The sequence below is a fragment of the Salmo salar genome, chromosome 15 (genome assembly GCF_965601325.2).
Source record: "Salmo salar chromosome 15, fSalSal1, whole genome shotgun sequence".
Taxonomy (NCBI): Eukaryota; Metazoa; Chordata; class Actinopteri; order Salmoniformes; family Salmonidae; genus Salmo; species Salmo salar.
Window position 1 is genome coordinate 82,490,899 of NC_138305.1, and position 16,993 is coordinate 82,507,891.

Consider the following 16,993-nt stretch of genomic DNA (forward strand, 5'->3'; position numbering starts at 1 on the left):
ATTTTATCTGTGGCCAATGACCTTGAGCCTTCTTGGAAGGGCACTTGTAATATAACTCTATGGCAGAACCCAAAGGGCTGAAATTTTGGATGTCTATCCTTACTAAGGACTTAAACTTGGCGATGACGTAGTGTCCCCATGAGTGACAGAACACTGAGCCAATCATGGTGCAATGCTCCTATTTTCTGCTGGCTTGCCCCACCAGCACAGAAAGCACTGAGCTAGGCTGAAACACCTGCATTTTGGAGCTGCCTCACTCAAGAAAACAAAAAAGAGACCATGTTTGTATGTGGCTTTATAAACTCAATTTTATATATATATATATATATATATATATATATATATATATATATATATATATATATATTTTTTTTTTTACATTGTTTGCAAACTGTTATGTGACACATATTAATGCCAAAATAACATGCAAAACAGGAAAGCCCCCCCAAAAAAATGACATTTTATATCAAAACAGGTGGGACTTTGCCCTGAATGACGGATCGCCACTGGCTGACATGGCTAATTGAGTGACTGTCAGCGACTGATATAATAAGAGACAAACTGCTGATGCACAACCACATTTCGAAATTGCACCTGGTGTATTCTACTATTCTTACTTTCATTAGTAAATTGAGACCCGACTGAGTAAAAAATAGTTGTGTTGTTGTTTTGTATGTCTGCACCGACCCTGTGTCCAATATATGGTAGCTGGAGCAGTCGACACATCACGCGCGTCGCTGGGAGTTCCCTTGTCCCCTATAGCACGCCCCTCCGTCTTTCCTCCGCGCCTTCCCGGTCGTGCCTCCCATCTATTCTCTCGCGCCATCTCCCGGGGAAAAGAAGCTGAGGGGCGGTGGCGGCGTCGGTGTAACGTTGCTTCGCTGGCCTGTAACCTCAATGGTCCACATCTAGACTGAAGACTGACAGTTGGACCCGACAGGACAGGTAGCCTTTATTTAATTGTTCTGCATTCTCTGGCAGTTTTCTTGCAGTGTATGGGAGGCACAGGTGTAGCCTGTGTATCATGTGAGCATGACATTGTAGCCGACACCCGGAACGTTTTGTTATTCGTACAGTAGTGGAAAATAATGCCTGCACAAAACCGTGTGTTGACACCTTCCCATATAGGCTACCGGTGTTAAAGCCACCGCCGGTGTCGTGGAAGGATTGCAAGGGTGTTGCCAAAGGTTTAATCTGTGCAGTATGATCGGTCCGGTGTTCAATCATATGCCAAGACCAACATCCTTCTTCATGTATGATATGCTGGGTTATAATGCAGCGTAGCCTACGATAGCTAGTGTCAGTGTTGCTTATAGTAATGTCTATTAGGCTACGCGCGTAACAATGCGTTAGGACCCTGCGAGTCAGATGCAAGTGTGCCAAATCTGTTGTCCGAAAAATTGTAATATCCGGTATTGAAATAGGCAATTGACCAATGCAGTAGATTTGGCTGTGGTGACTACGGCTTTACTTGTGTGCGTTTTAAATGAATCAAATAGTCATTGTCTCACCTCTAGACAAGAGAACGAAGCCGGAGTATTGGTGCGGGTGTGGCAAAGGGGACAAGCAGCATGCGCGCCAATCTGTAAATGATCGTGCATGCTCTGGGTAGGCTACAGCTGTGTAACCAAAACGCTAAATAAATAGTTTAACTGAAATCGTTCAAAATCAAGAAAAGGTGGTAGAATTTAGAATCCTCGAGATGCACCTGCTACAGAATAAGTATATTTGAAAGCATGGATACATGTAGGCTAGCCTAGTTTTGAGTTCACAACCACAGCTGTAATCTGCTGTTACTGCTATTGTAAGACTGATGTTTGAGCGGGCAGTAGTTGTGGGATTGATTAAATATTGTAGAGGCAAGCCAAGTCTAGGTGAAAATGTATATTTCTGCATGACGGCTGTTAGAGAACATTATACACTACATGACCAAAAGTATGTGGACACCTGCTAATCGAACATCTTATTCCAAAATCATTGGCATTAATATGGAGTTGGTCTCCCCTTTGCTGCAATAACAGCCTCCACTCTTCTGGGAAGGCTTTCCACTAGATGTTGGAACATTGCTGCGGGGACTTGCTTCCATTCTGCCACAAGAGCATTATAGTGAGGTCAGGCACTGATATTGGGCGATTAGGCCAGACTCACAGTCCACGTTCCAATTCATCCCAAAGGTGTTCGATGGGGTTGAGGTCAGGGCTCTGTGCAGGCTAGTCAAGTTCTTCCACATCGATCTCGACAAACCATTTCTGTACGGACCTCGCTTTGTGCATGAGGGCATTGTCATGCTGAAACAGGAAAGGGCCTTCAACATTGAGATCAGTGTATTACAGCAGCTAGCTCTTAATGGTGAGCTGGTCTATACATACTTTCATTGCATCAGACTGAGCTTTCGGTACCAGCTACCGACTCATGCCTCCTCTAGTCTCACAACATAGTCCTATTTCTTACTGTCTGGATTCAATCTGATCTTCTTTTGGATCCTCTCGTTCTTTCTGTCCTTGCTACTCTACTTTCTACTCTACAGTATTTGACTGAGCATCTGTGTGGGTGTCAGTGATCAGTCTAGTGTGTATGTTCACTCACAGTGCTTCTCCACTGATCGCGCACAGCAACTGAAGCAGGATTTCACATAATTTCTCTATCCCCCCTATTTGGGGCCTGTTCAGAGGGAGGCAAGCCTGCCACTCCTCCATCCCTCCGTCTTACCTCTCCTTGATTACTGCCTGTTTCTGCTTCTCCAGAGTGCATTGTAGTCTTTGTGCCAACCAGTGCCATTGTCCTGTGCCCCTTGTGTTATTATGTCTCTCTGCAAAAGAGGGGTGCATATGAATACTATTGGTTTGGGGATAAGGGTTATGATCAACACATAACACCTCCAGATACATACTGTATTAGGAATTGCTGTACAGGACAATTTCTACAGGAATATTCCTAAAAGCGTATGGTTCAGTTAGTTTCCTTGTGAAAATTGCATTTTATGTTCATGTCACATAGAACACATTTCCCAGAAATAGAAGCCAATTGTCCATAAAAGATAATCGGGGTCTTGTATGGTCTCTGTATGTATACACCTTGTAACCTTTTCTGTGTAATCTGTCACTTCCACATGGGCCCTGGAGGGAGAGGTCACGTGTTACATGGACACTTTTACAGAGTATGCTGTTGATGTGACTCCTGTCTAGGTAATATATGCAGCAGACGAAACAGTTTGGAACAGTTCGTGCGTATATTATGACGACATTTTCTTACGTTATTGTTCGTTTTCGACTTCGGCAAGGGTTTCTTCTTTGGCTGTTTCGGGCACACAAACATTTTTTCCGAAGGCAAGTCGAAGTCGTCAGCCGAAGTCTACGCCCCCTCATTGGCGATTGGTCAACAGAAGGAATTCTTCAATGACGTGCCTGTTGTCATTCAACAAGAGACGACTCGAAGTCATGCAATTTTTAGCATGCTAACGCCTTTACAGTCATGCATGACACACTCAGACACACTGCCTCCCCTGTGTCAGATCCATGTCATTACGTGATTGATTTTCATTTTATGATATTTCATTGAATCTGCTGGAACAGTTATCTGTTTACAGCCATAGTGAATTCACCACTAGATAAACTTACATTGTCTCAGAGTCATAAGATTGATTGTAATAAACAGTCATTACACATTACAATTGACAGATGTTTATATCTTTCTAATGACAACATTGTGTTGGCTTTATGCCATTGAGAGGTAGCTAGATGACTGTATTACATCAATTTACCTCAGGAAGACAATGCATGTCCAAGATCATTCTCGTGTCAAGCAATATTGTCTCGAAAGACCAACAAAGGATTTTGCTGCTGCCAGGCACATTCCTCTTGCAATGGCTGTTTGCTTTTGCAGACACTGCTTTGAACGTTTGATTACACTAACTCACAGTCTGAACAGCTATTGGTTCACAAGTGTTATGCTCATTGCTCACTATTTAGGTGAACAAATTAATATGAAACAAACTGCCTCAGTCATGATGTAGCATGTGTATTATATCTTCCAATTAGAGGAACTAATAAACTATGAGCCTATTCTGTATTTGTCTATGACATCCTCTGCTAAACTAGCTGCTCACTATTTTGGTAGTGTGGCTGCATGTACCTATAGAGGATAATTCATAATATTTTTATGACTGCACACATCTGTACATCAGCTAACACCAATATAGCCTACAGAAAGAGGTACTGTTCCATGTCCTGTGAAGGTTCTCCCACTCGACTGCACATGTGCGCCCACCTCTACTACAGTAGGCAGCTCGAGCCAACTTCCACTCAGCATAGATTGATGGACTGACCATAAACTCCACTAGAATAAAATATCTGATTAATACAGCTCCGATAGTGTATGGACCGGCATACTAAACAGGCAAGGTTGTGTGAGGAAGGTCCCGTGATTGGCCAACATTGAGAATAAATAGGTTGGGCTCTATAATCATATGGATCGAGGTCTTTCACTTTATGTGAACTTGATATTTATTTTATTTATCCTTTATTTAACTAGGCAAGTCAGTTAAGAATAGGGTTGAAAAGGGTCGAAAACTTTCTAGTAAATTTCCGGAATTTTCATGGGAAGTTAAGCCCTGGAATTTGGGGAATTTTGCTTAAATTCATCAAAAAGTTAGCTTATAACAGTGAACCTTTTTTGTGGGATACACATAAGGGATTATAGGTCTTGTGGCATATTTTGGTTAAACTATCCCCAATTCAATGGAATCACAACCCTCTGCATGCACAGTGCATTCTTCCATCACATGTCCAGCTGATTCTCAAGATCTTGCACACTAATGAGATGCTATTGAGCACACACTACTACACTGTCTGAGCCAAGGACTACATGCTTTCTGGTAAGTTTTGATTACAATACTGGGTGAGGTGAATATATTTGATATGACATACATAATTTTTTGTTAACTAGTAATTAGTAGCCTACAGCAAAGTGTGTTTAAATAATTTCTAACTTGTTAACAATTTCTGCTAGGTAGTTTTTGCTACCATGTGGGTTTTAGCTTGCTTGAGCCTGCTAACTGAGGAGTGTTAATTCACCTGTTTCTATACATGTTTCATTTTAAAACATTTATCTAACAAATTAGTTGTTTAATCTAACTGCTTAACTATTTATCTGAACATGGAAATGTATTATTTTTTTTACTCATTTTTTTCAAATTTTTACAGGAAAATGCCACGGGCTGATGTGTGGAGACATTTCACTCCAGCTAATGTAGAAGGAAAAGCTGTGTACTTTTGCAAATACTGTGTCAAATCATGTGTGAAGAATGCAACAAAGATGCAGAATCATCTGGCCAAGTGCATGAAGCTCCCTCAGCGCTCACAACAAGCAACCTCTGACAAAAGTTCCACTACTTATATTCGAGGTGAAAATGATGAATCAGACACCTTATCGATAGCAACAGCTCATGGTCCTCCTGTAATCAGAAGCTTTTTTGACTCAATGGAGGAACGTAGTCAGAGAAATGCTGATGAATGTCTTGCTAGAGCTGTGTATGCAACTGGTTCACCTCTGATGCTTACAGGCAATGTGTAATGGAAGAGATTTCTGAATGTTCTTCGTCCAGCATACACCCCTCCAACCAGACATGCTTTATCTACTAATTTGCTGGATGCAGAGTTCAAGTGAAGTTCAAGCAAATCATAGAGAAAGCTGACTGTATTGCAATCATCTCTGATGGGTGGTCGAATGTTTGTGGGCAAGGAATAATTAACTACATAATCTCCACCCGTCAATCAGTATTCTACAAGAGCACAGACACAAGGGACAACAGACACACCGGTCTCTACATTGCACATGAGCTGAAGGCAGTCACCCTTGGACCACAGACAATTCTGCGAACATGAAGGCTACTTGGTCTAAAGTAGAGGAGTCCTACCCTCACATCACACCCATTGGCTGTGCTGCTCATGCATTGAATCTGCTCCTCAAGGACATCATGGCACTGAAAACAATGGATACACTCTACAAGAGAGCCAAGGAAATGGTTAGGTATGTGAAGGGTCATCAAGTTATAGCAGCAATTTACCTCACCAAGCAAAGTGAGAAGAATAAGAGCACCACATTGAAGCTGCCCAGCAACACCCTTTGGGGTGGTGTTGTCATCATGTTTGACAGTCTCCTGGAGGGGAAGGAGTCTCTCCAAGAAATGGCCATATCACAGTCTGCCGATATGGACAGCCCCATCAAGAGTATCCTCCTGGATGATGTATTTTGGGAGAGAGTGGTAAGCAGCCTGAAACTCCTGAAACCTATAGCAGTAGCCATTGCACGGCTTGATGGAGACAATGCCATCCTGTCTGATGTTCAGACTCTGCTTGCAGATGTAAGAAAAGAAACCCGTACTGCCCACTTCACTGTTGCTCCAAGCAGAGGAAACTGCAGTTCTGAAATACATCAAAAAGCATGAAGACTTCTGCCTGAAGCCCATACATGCCGCAGCGTACATGTTGGACCCCAAGTATGCTGGCAAGAGCATCCTGTCTGGTGCAGAGATCAACAAGGCCTAAGGTGTCATCACTACGGTGTCTCGTCACCTTGGCCTGGATGAGGGCAAGGTTCTTGACAGTCTGGTGAAGTACACTTCCAAGTAAGGGCTTTGGGATGGAGATGCAATATGGCAGTCGTGCCAACATATCTCATTAGCCACCTGGTGGAAGGGACTTTCCCCTGTTGCCTCCATCATCCTCCAAATCCCACGAACATCAGCCGCCTGGTCCTTGTTTGGGAACACACACACCAAAGCACGCAACAGGCTGACCAATACAAGGGTTGAAAAATTGGTGGCCATCCAGCCAAATTTGAGGCTTTTTGAGCCTGACAACAAGCCATCCTCAACAAGGTTGGAAAGTGACAGTGACGGTGAGGCCTCAGAGTCTGATGTTCAAGAGGTGGACATTGAGGAGGTCCAGGGAGAAGACATGGAAGCCTGAGAGGAAGACAAACAAAGCTTTAGTTTCTAGACTTTCATTTTACAGATGTATGTTGAAAACGTTTTTGGGAGATATGATGGATCATTGGGGATCATTCAATATTTTCTTTCTTTTGTTGTTCAGTGAAATCATCCCATGTGAAGAGTCAACTAATTTAATTAAAGTTCAATTCGTAACTAAAGAGTTTTTTTATTTCTATTAGAAGGATTTAATCATTTGCAATTATGTCTATAATAAGGTAAAATGTTTATGTTTCTGTAAATATATTTATGGTAAATATATCCAATGTAAAAAAACATCTACATTTAAATGGTATTAAAAATCATTTGCATATGTTTCCGTTAATTCCCATATATTCCCGTTAATTCCCATATATTCCCGATAATTCCCACAGAAAGTTTCCAACTCTGAAAATTCCTCAAAATGTGTAACCCTAGTTAAGAACAAATTATTATTTACAATGACGGCCTACTCGGGTCAAACCTGGACGATGCTGGGCCAATTGTGCGTCGACCTATGGGACTCCCAATCACGCCCAAATGTGATGCAGCCTGGATTCAAACCAGGTACTGCAGTGATGCCTCTTGCACTGAGATGCAGGTTCTTAGACCACTGCCCTTGATGGGACATAGATATTGTTAGCTTGCCAAATAATGGTATTGTGTAGAATACAAAGTGCAGTTTTATCTCACTATTGTCATCATTGATAGTAATTTCAGAATTACACTAGTAGTAGTAGCATCAGCAGCACCTTAAAATGCCATGAGCCAATTCTTGAGACTAGAATGCCTCCAGCCTCAGAGGTTGGCACCATTATCAGGGCAGATCAGAGACTAGGTTTGTGTTCATTGGGCACCGAACTGAAGAAAACTGACTCCAAAAAATAAATGGACCAATAAGCACTGAGGTTGTTGTGTCTGGTCAAAGCAGGCATGACAGAGATATATTTTAACATGCAAAAAGAGCCTAAAAGGTAGAATCAGCGAAATTACATTGCCATGAACAGCACTGCAGATATTGAGATGAGCAAGATGCATCACTTCACTCTCACATAGTTACACACAGTATCTGCACATGTGCATGGGTTCGCTTCACGGTGTTTACACCCTGGTAGCCAAGGCACCAAAACAGGAGAAGTGAGCTCACGCTTCAACACTCTTAGTTGTTGTTGAAATGTACCCGCTATGCTGTTTACTTTCTGCATCTACGTCATATCGCTGAGTCTACCTTTAAAAGATGCACACCAGCGATTAAATAAAAATTAAAAAACTTTTCCTGTTGAAAAACAATATCAATGAATAAATACAGCAATGTACATACACTTAATGGTCATTTTTTTAAATAAATATTTTAGACACAAGTGCTTCCTATTGGACAAAACATAATCCTAAACACAACCAAAGCAAGCTGTAAATGCATCCAAAAAGTGTGTAGAGTCACAAGCTTGATGTAGTCATTGTGTGCTAGGAATATGGGACCAAATACTAAACGTTGTACTACTTTAATACACTATAAGTGAAATTGTCCAAATACTTATGACATTTTTAAATGAGGGGACATTTTTAAACGGTGAATCAGATATGTATGAAAATTCCCTAAAATAAAAGGTGACATTCTATACTGTCACCTCATATATACTGTTACCTAATATAAAACATTTGATTTCCCCAAAAAAATGCTGGAGTATTGAGGCCCAATTTGTTTTATTGCATCACTGTCCAACTAGATACGGAGGTGAGTGTAAATAAAACCAACATCTATTTGCACCTCTACCTGTCTGCCTGAATCTTTGCCCTTACAACTGCTACAAGGTATTTTACAAACAATTCATGCGTCCTAATTGGAGGGAGATAGACAATACATTCGTGGAGAGAGATGACCCTATCACAGTCCTCGCCTTCTTGTCTTACGTATTCTGGACTGGTTCTTAATCAGTTATGTTTAGGGCTGTTGTTGGTAGACCTAACAGTTGTATATTTCTGTAAATTGAACCATGTGTTTTGCATTAAGATTATTAGGCTATTGCAAGTATCAGAGGGGAGAGACCAGAGACAGAGTATGATTCTCAGCAGTGGCGTGTATTCATTCAAGATATGGACTTGATGGAAAGACGATTGTCTTTTGTATTCTGGACTGGTTGTCATTCAGTTAATTATTTCTGTACATTGAACCGTGTATTTTGCAATAAATAATATTATTTATTGCATTTATTATTAGGCCTTTGTAGTTATTTATTATAATTTACATTGAACTGTTCCATAAGGAAAGGTTGCCGACCCCTGTATTATAGCTTCATGATATCTGGACAATCTTTCATATGCCAAGCCTTTTTGTCTCGTGCTTTAGACCCATCAGCTGAAATGTTGGTTGTCAAACACAGTTTGCCATAGTCTTCACGCTGTCTTCCATGTGCCTTCCCTCTCTGCTGTGACATGACACTGAGCCACCATGTTTGATAGATTCCTCCTGCCACCTGCCGAGCAGATGAAGGATTGGCCCCAGGGCTTCAGAGACCCGCCCTAGCACGCTTCACATTTTTGGGGCTACAAATTGTCAGGGTCTCTGTAAGGAAGAGGGCATGATTACAGATAGGCACCGTCAGGTCATGACGGATGGCACATCAAGGCACATCATTCTGCAGAAAATGATCCCCCCATTATTTACGTTACAATCTGGGCATTTATCTTAAGCTAGCTACAATCGACAAGCCTTTGTTGTGCTACCATACTATATCTATACTCAACCTCCATTGTTTGAAAGTGACATTCTGCAGTATGAGTTAGGAGTCTTTCTACTACAGTAGATATATGGTTTCAACATGTCATTGATACTGATGTATCGTTTCAACGGAGCTGACGCAAAGTGGGGATTGTTATCTTGACTCTGTCTCAGGAATTGAGAGAAGAACAGAGGTCATCTCACAGACACAATGGAGTCTCTGATTGACATTCCAGACTCACAAAGTTCCAAATCCCTCACTATCCCTTCCCCTTGGCCCTAACACTCCATTGTTTGCAGATCTGTAATGTGTAAGCAAATGGGCAGAACCTCCACCACACCACACACACACACACACACACACACCACAGGGGGTGTGTGTACAGAGCAGATATTAATAAGCTCCCAGACATTACTTGAAATGTCAAAACGTACAGCAGATTAATTGGCCGACAACACAATGCCAAGTTGGCATCAAGAGGACATTGAAATCCATTGCCCAGCCCGGTAAACTCTATTTTAATACATGCCGGTATTGATGCATGGACTGGGTTGGATTTTTACCTTGCCTTAAATAACGGTATTTTAATGTTTAGTTTCAAATCAAATCAGTCACATGTGCCGAATACAACAGCTAATGTGTGATCCAGAAAACAGCCAGTAGCCCCAGAGTCTATGAAAGCAGGAACTGCCCATCGCCCAGAAACACTGGAAACAACTCGGAACCCCTCCGTCCTCTCACGACGACGTTCCCAAAGCCGGTTGTCAATCCAGATGGCCAGAATGATAAGTTCATCCAGAGTGTCAGGGTTGTCCCGGGAAGCCAGTTCATCCTTGAGAACCTCGCTGAGTCTGTTCAGAAAGGCTGAGTGAAGTGCCTCTATATTCCAACCGCTCTCAGCAGCGAGCATCCGAAAGTCAATGACGTAATCAGCTACTCTCCGGCTGCCCTGCCGAAGCGCAATGAGTCTTTGAGCAGCGTTCCTGCCACTGATGGGGTGATCAAAAACCCTCTTCATCTCCTAGCTGAAGCTTTGCCAATTAAAACAAATATCTGATTGCTGCTCCCATATGGCCATGGCCCAGGCCAGAGCCCGTCCTGAGATCAAGGAGATGACGTATGCCACTCTGGAAGGCTCGCTGGGAAACGAATGGAGGAAGACGCTGGGCTGGTAGGGAGTGGAGGATTAGGAACAGCCACAGGTACAGCAGCCGTTGCTCCCGCCTGTTCTGTCTGCACCGTGAACACAAGAGTTCTTAAATCATCCGACAATGTCTGCAGCCACGCCTCATGGCAACCAATCACAGTTCCATGGTGGGTGAGAGCCGACTGTAAATGGTGGAGTTCGGAATGTTCCTTGGACGACTGAGAAATCTCTGCTTGGTCCATTGTAGGCTTAGGTCTACTGTAACAATAGTACTAGTACAAACTCAAACCCAGGCGCAGAGAAACACAGCAAGCAGAGGTCAAGGTAAATCCAGAACTTTTACTTAGAGTCTTAACAGAAACAAGGCAACCGCACAAGAGCACACTAACACATGAGTCCTAAGACAGATAAAGGCCAACAGAGGAACCTAAATAACAAGGCAACCAGGTGAACAGAGAAGGTAATAAAACACAGGTGAATCCAATAAGTAATAATCAGGGTAACTTGGAACCTAGAAAACAGGGTAAGGGTGCCCTCCAGTGTTAACCTAAGGAAACAACAATCAAATGACACAGAAACTGTGACATTGTCATCTCTTCACGCAAATGACAGGGATTTGGGCCTGTTCCCGGAAAAGCAGAATGTCGGGCTCGTCGGACTCGTTAAAGGAAAAAAAAGCTTCTGCCAGTTCGTGGTGAGTAATCGATGTTCTGATGTCCAGAAGTTATTTTCTGTAATAAGAGACGGTAGCAGCAACATTATGTACAAAATAAGTAAAAAAAAAAAAATTACAAACAACGCAAAAAAAACAACATAAAAACACAATCGGTTAGGAGCACGTAAAACGTCAGCCATCTTCTCTGGCGCCATTTTTACATGTTAAATGTAATATAAATGTTATTAACTGAGTGATGAAACTCGAAAAATTATGGCCATCATCCATTCTTACCGCTAGTAAGAGACTGCTAACAGTTGAGAACTGCTAATTTGCTAGCAAGCGCTTTGTGTGCGCACATGTACATTTTTTGCCATGAATAGTGCCCGTTAGGCAGCGCTGGAGCCAAAAGCATCCTAGAAATCGGGACAATGCCCCTTGTGGCAAAAGTAAGAACTGCCATTGAATCCATTGAAAATGCATGGTCAGAAGCTAGGTTTTCATTCAATTAGGGACAGATTTTCATGCAAATATTCTACAATCTGCATAAAGAAATTACATGCATTTTCTCACCAGTGGTGAGTTTCCACACGTAATGCACACAAAAGTGCTTTTCCACTTAAGCTTTCATGTACCGAATAAAAATCGAAACTTGAATGTATTTCCATCGCATTTTCAACTCTACTGATAGTTTTGTCACAGAAAGCCCCATTAAAATCACTTTTTTTTGCCACTCTAGGGTCATGCACGACTCATTAAGCATATTTAGAACTTTTATTATTCAAAAACATAAAATACCGTCAAATACCATAACACCGTAAGAAGAAATAAAAAATATTGTGATATAATACAGTATTTTGGCCATATCGCTCAGCCCTAGCCCAGCCTCTAGTGTTCTGCAACATACTTCTAGCAATGATCTATGAACAGTAAGCTCAGCTGCGTTGCAGGCCACAACAACCACCTAACTGCCTCATTGTCTTTTTAATCAAGGGGATTTTCTTATCTAATCTGCTGTCATTACGTCACTCAGAAAACGGTTCCAAAAGTTTTTTTGGGCTGTCCCCATAAGAGAACCCTTTTTGGTTCCAGGTAAAATACTTTTTGGTTCCAAGTAGAACTTTTTGGGGTTCCATGGGGTTCAAGACGTAATGACAAGGAGCTTCTTTGAAGAGATAAACAGTCAAAGGAGTTGTGCACATAAGCACCTGCCGTCCCATTCCCTATTATCTCCTCTAGGCTGAAGATTAAGTTTGCAGTGACCATAACAGATGTGGAGCTTTCAGTAATTGAGTTGCATTGCGGCCTAAATGAAAGAATTGATTGGCTCCCACGTCTTGACATGTGAAATGAGCACCCACGTCTCTGTCACTGATCAACTCCTAAGACCATTTCTCTTCACACACACACACACACACACACACACACACACACACACACACACACACACACACACACACACACACACACACACACACACACACACACACACACAGCATATTACATACACTCTTAGAAAAAGGTTTCCAAAAGGGTTCTTCGGCTGTCCCCATAGGAGAACACTTTTTGGTTCCAAGTATAACTCTTTTGGGTTCCATGTAGAACCCTCTGTGTAAAGGGTTCTACATGGAACCAAAAAGGGTTCTTCAAAGGGTTCTCCTATGGGGACAGCCAAATAACCCTTTTAGGTTCTAGATATGTCACGGATCCCCCCGGCACTGATGCTCATTCTGTTTACCAGTTCCGGAGATCTACGTCACCGGCTTTCTAGGCTTCACTGAACGGGATTCATTATCATCAACCCCGGACTGTCTTGTCTGATTACACACACCCATTTCCCCTGATTAGTATGTTATATATGTGCCCTCTGTTCCCTCGGTCTTTTGTCGGTTATTGTTCCCATGTCCGTTGGTCGTGTGAGTACCTATGCATTGGTGCAGCTGTTATGCTGCATGCTTTATATATTGTGTATTGCGGGTATCATCCCGCGTTGTTCAACGAGGTTTACCTTCGCTCTTTTGTTTGGGTACAGCCCAGTGTTTTGTATACGTGTTTGTTTTGGGTATATTAAAAACCCGTATTGTGTATTCCTGCGCCTGTCTCCAAAATCCTTTATACCAGCGTGACAGAATAACTGACCCGCAAAATGGAGACAGCAGGAAAGGCCGAGCTGGCGACCATTGTAGGGACAGTACAGCACCACAAGGACTGTCTCTCCAGATTCGGTATTGCCATGGACTGTGTGCTGGCAACCATCCTGCGCGTGGAGTGGAGTGTGCATTCCCTTCAGTACTGAGCCCGGTACCAGCTCCCACACAACGACCTACCTCTGTTCCATCGGAGCCGGTCCGTGGAATAACCCTGTCCCTCCCGGAGCTCTTCGACGGCGCACCAGCAAAATGCAAGGGGTTCCTTCTGCAATGTGACCTGTACCTCACTCGCTACGCCGGGGCTTTTTCCGGGAGAGACAGGGTTGCCACCGTCATCTCGGCACTGACCGGACGGGCTCTGGACTGGGGTGCCGCGGTCTGGGAGACGGGCGGACCCGAGGTTGAGTCCTACGAGCGCTTCACCCTCCTCTTCCGCTCGGTGTTTGATCATCCTGGGGAGGGCTGAGAGGAGGGTGAGCGTCTACTCCGACTACGCCAGGGATCTAGGACCGCCTCGGAGTTCGCCCTAGAGTTCCGGACCATCGCGGCCTCCACCGGATGGAACGAGTTGGTTCTGGTCACCGTTATCCACAGCGGACTGCGGGAGGGGGTACAACTGGAGTTAGGTTGTCAAAACGGCAGGCTGTCATTCGAATGGCTCATCAGCATGGTGATCTGGTTGGTCCTAAAGAAGACCTGCGCGGAATTTGGAGCCCATGGCTACCCCTGCTCCGTGGCCAGAGCCGATGGAGGTGGGCTCGGCACGTTTGCCTGAGGCAGAGCATAAGAGAAGGAGGAATCTGGGCCTCTGCTTCTATTGTGGTGAAAGGGGTCATTTCTCCCCGACCTTCTCTCTATCCACTAGGAGGCGAGGAGGTGACAGGCCAGGGAATTCCCCTGCACCAACCCAGGTAGGAGGCAAGGTCTCTTCTCCTTGTCTGTCAAATCAACCAGTGTGTTTCCCGTTAAATTCCCTTAGTACCCTAGCCCTTCACTCCCATTAGCTCTGATTGATTCCGGAGCTGCCGGGAATTTCTTAGCTAGCGCACTGGCCACTGCATTATGCATTCCTTTGTTTCCCCTACAGTCACACATTCCAGTTCGAGCCCTGGATAATCGTCCAATAAGGACAAGGCTCGTACATCACATCACATTACTGTTCCTGTTTCTTTTCTGACCATGACACTCATTCAGAACAGATCACTTTCTTGATTATAGACACCCCCACGCACCCCATTGTTTTAGGTCTCCCCTGGTTGAGTTTGCATAACCCAGTTATTTCCTGGTCCGATAGGAGACAGCTGGGTTCCTGGTTGGTCGCATGAGTGTCAGGGGAGGGGTCTCGCGGTGTCTGTCAACACCACCATGGTGGAAAGTCCGGACTGTGCTCCTCAAGTGGATTTACCGGAGGAGTACCAGGATCTGTACCGGGTTATCTCAAAGACCCAGGCTACTCGCCCTTCTCCCCAACGCCCCTGGGACTCTGCCATTGACCTGTTATCTGACGCAGCACTCCAGAGAGGACATGTCTATCCTCTCTCCTATGCAGAGACCGAGGCCATGGAGAACTATGTACAGGAGAGTCTCCGGCAGAATCTTATCCGCCCCTCTAAGTCACCAGCCTCCTCAAGCTTCCTTTTTGTCAAGAAAGATGGGGGACTGTGCCACTGCATTGATTATCAAACACTGAACAAGGCCAACATCAAGTTCAGCTAACCTTTACCCCTCATCCCAACCACAATCGAACCAATGCACGGGGCGCAGTACTTCACGAAGCTGGCCTTGAGGAGTGCCTACAATCTGGTGCGCATTTGTGCAGGCAATGAATGGAAGACTGCTTTTTACTCGTAATGCCCTTTGGCCTGTCTAATGCTCCTTCAGTCTTCCAGGCATCAACAAAGTGTTTCGGGACATGCTGGGATGTAGTGGTCTATATAGGCGACATTTTGGTCTATTCTGCTGACCACGTCCAGCATCTCGTTAGTCAGGTCTGTGCTGAGAAGACTGTTGGAGCATGATCTATATGTTAAACAGGAGAAATGCTTGTTTTTCCAGCGGTCCAAGTCCTTTTTGGGCTATCTCATCTCCATGGAGGGAGTGGAGATGGAGGAGCAACGTGTCAGCGCAGTCAGGTCATGGCCCATCCCCAACTCCGTGAAAGCAGTCCAGCGATTCCTGTGGTTCGCCAACTATTTCCAGAGGTTCATCCGGGGCTTCAGCATGGTAGTCGCGCCTCCTACCTCCCTGCTGAGAGGAGGTCAGCAGCTTCATTCGACGGCGGAGGCGGAGAGGGCGTTCGAGACACTGAAGGCACGTTTCACCATTGCTCCCGTGTTGGCACATCCCGACCCCTCACTCCCCTTCATCGTCGAGGTGGATGCCTCCGAAGTAAGAGTTAGGGCAGTGCTGTCCCAGCATACCGGAACCCCTCCAAAGCTGCAGCCCTGCGCTTTCTACTCTAAGCAGCTGAGCCCCGCCCAGAGGAATGATGACGTAGGGGACCGGGAACTCTTAGTGGTCAAGAAGGCTTTGAAGGCGTGGAGGCACTGGCTGGAGGGGTCCAAACACCCTTTCCTGGTATGGACGGACCACCGCAACCTGGAGTACATCAGCACAGCGACGAGGCTAAACCCGAGACAGGTTCCAATTCACGATTTCCAATAGGCCAGGCTCACCTCTATGACGCAGAGGAGAGGCAGGGAGAGGAGACCCTCATCATCCCTCCATTCCGCATAATTGCTCCAGTGGTATGGGACATGGACGCTGACATACGGCAGGCCCTGTGTACGGAACCAGCACCTGCACAGTGCCCGGAGAACCGCACCTACGTGCCCACAGGTGTGCGGGACCGCATCCTTTCCTGGGCGTTCACGGCGCCTGTGTCGGGTCATCCTGGGATAGGCTGTACCATCGCCTGCCTAGCGGAAAAGTACTGGTGGTCCACCTTGGCTAGGGACATCCGGGGTTACGTCTCTTCCTGCTCAATCCGTGCTCAGTCTACCCTGGTCTCACCTCTCGGTGGACTTTGTCACTGACCTTCCCCCCTCCCAGGGAAACACCACCATTCTTGTCGTTGTGGACCGTTTTTCCAAAGCTTGTTTCCTCCTTCCTCTGCCTGGGCTTCCATCTGCCATGCAAACCGCGAGGCTCTTTTTACACACGTCTTCCAGCACTATGGGATCCTGGAGGATATTGTGTAAGATCGTGGCCCGTTCATGGAATGCCTAGGGGTCACAGTCAGTCTCACCTCCGGGTATCGGCCTCAAGAAAATGGGCTGGTGGAGAGGATCTACCAGGATTTGGGAAGGTTCCTGCGGTGTTACTGTCAGGATCGGCCGGGCGGATTTTCTACCT

The 16,993-nt window shown here is 44.8% G+C and overlaps 1 protein-coding gene across 2 annotated transcripts in view; it reads left to right on the forward strand.

The window, feature by feature from the left end:
• Positions 1–616: 616 nt before the first annotated feature.
• Positions 617–16,993, forward strand: part of si:dkey-178k16.1 (band 4.1-like protein 1) — a 127,453-nt gene continuing 111,076 nt past the window's right edge. For both annotated transcript variants that reach the window (XM_014145847.3, XM_014145849.3), the window contains exon 1: positions 617–945. The gene's annotated coding sequence lies outside the window, so the exon portion shown is untranslated. The remainder of the gene's footprint in view (positions 946–16,993) is intronic.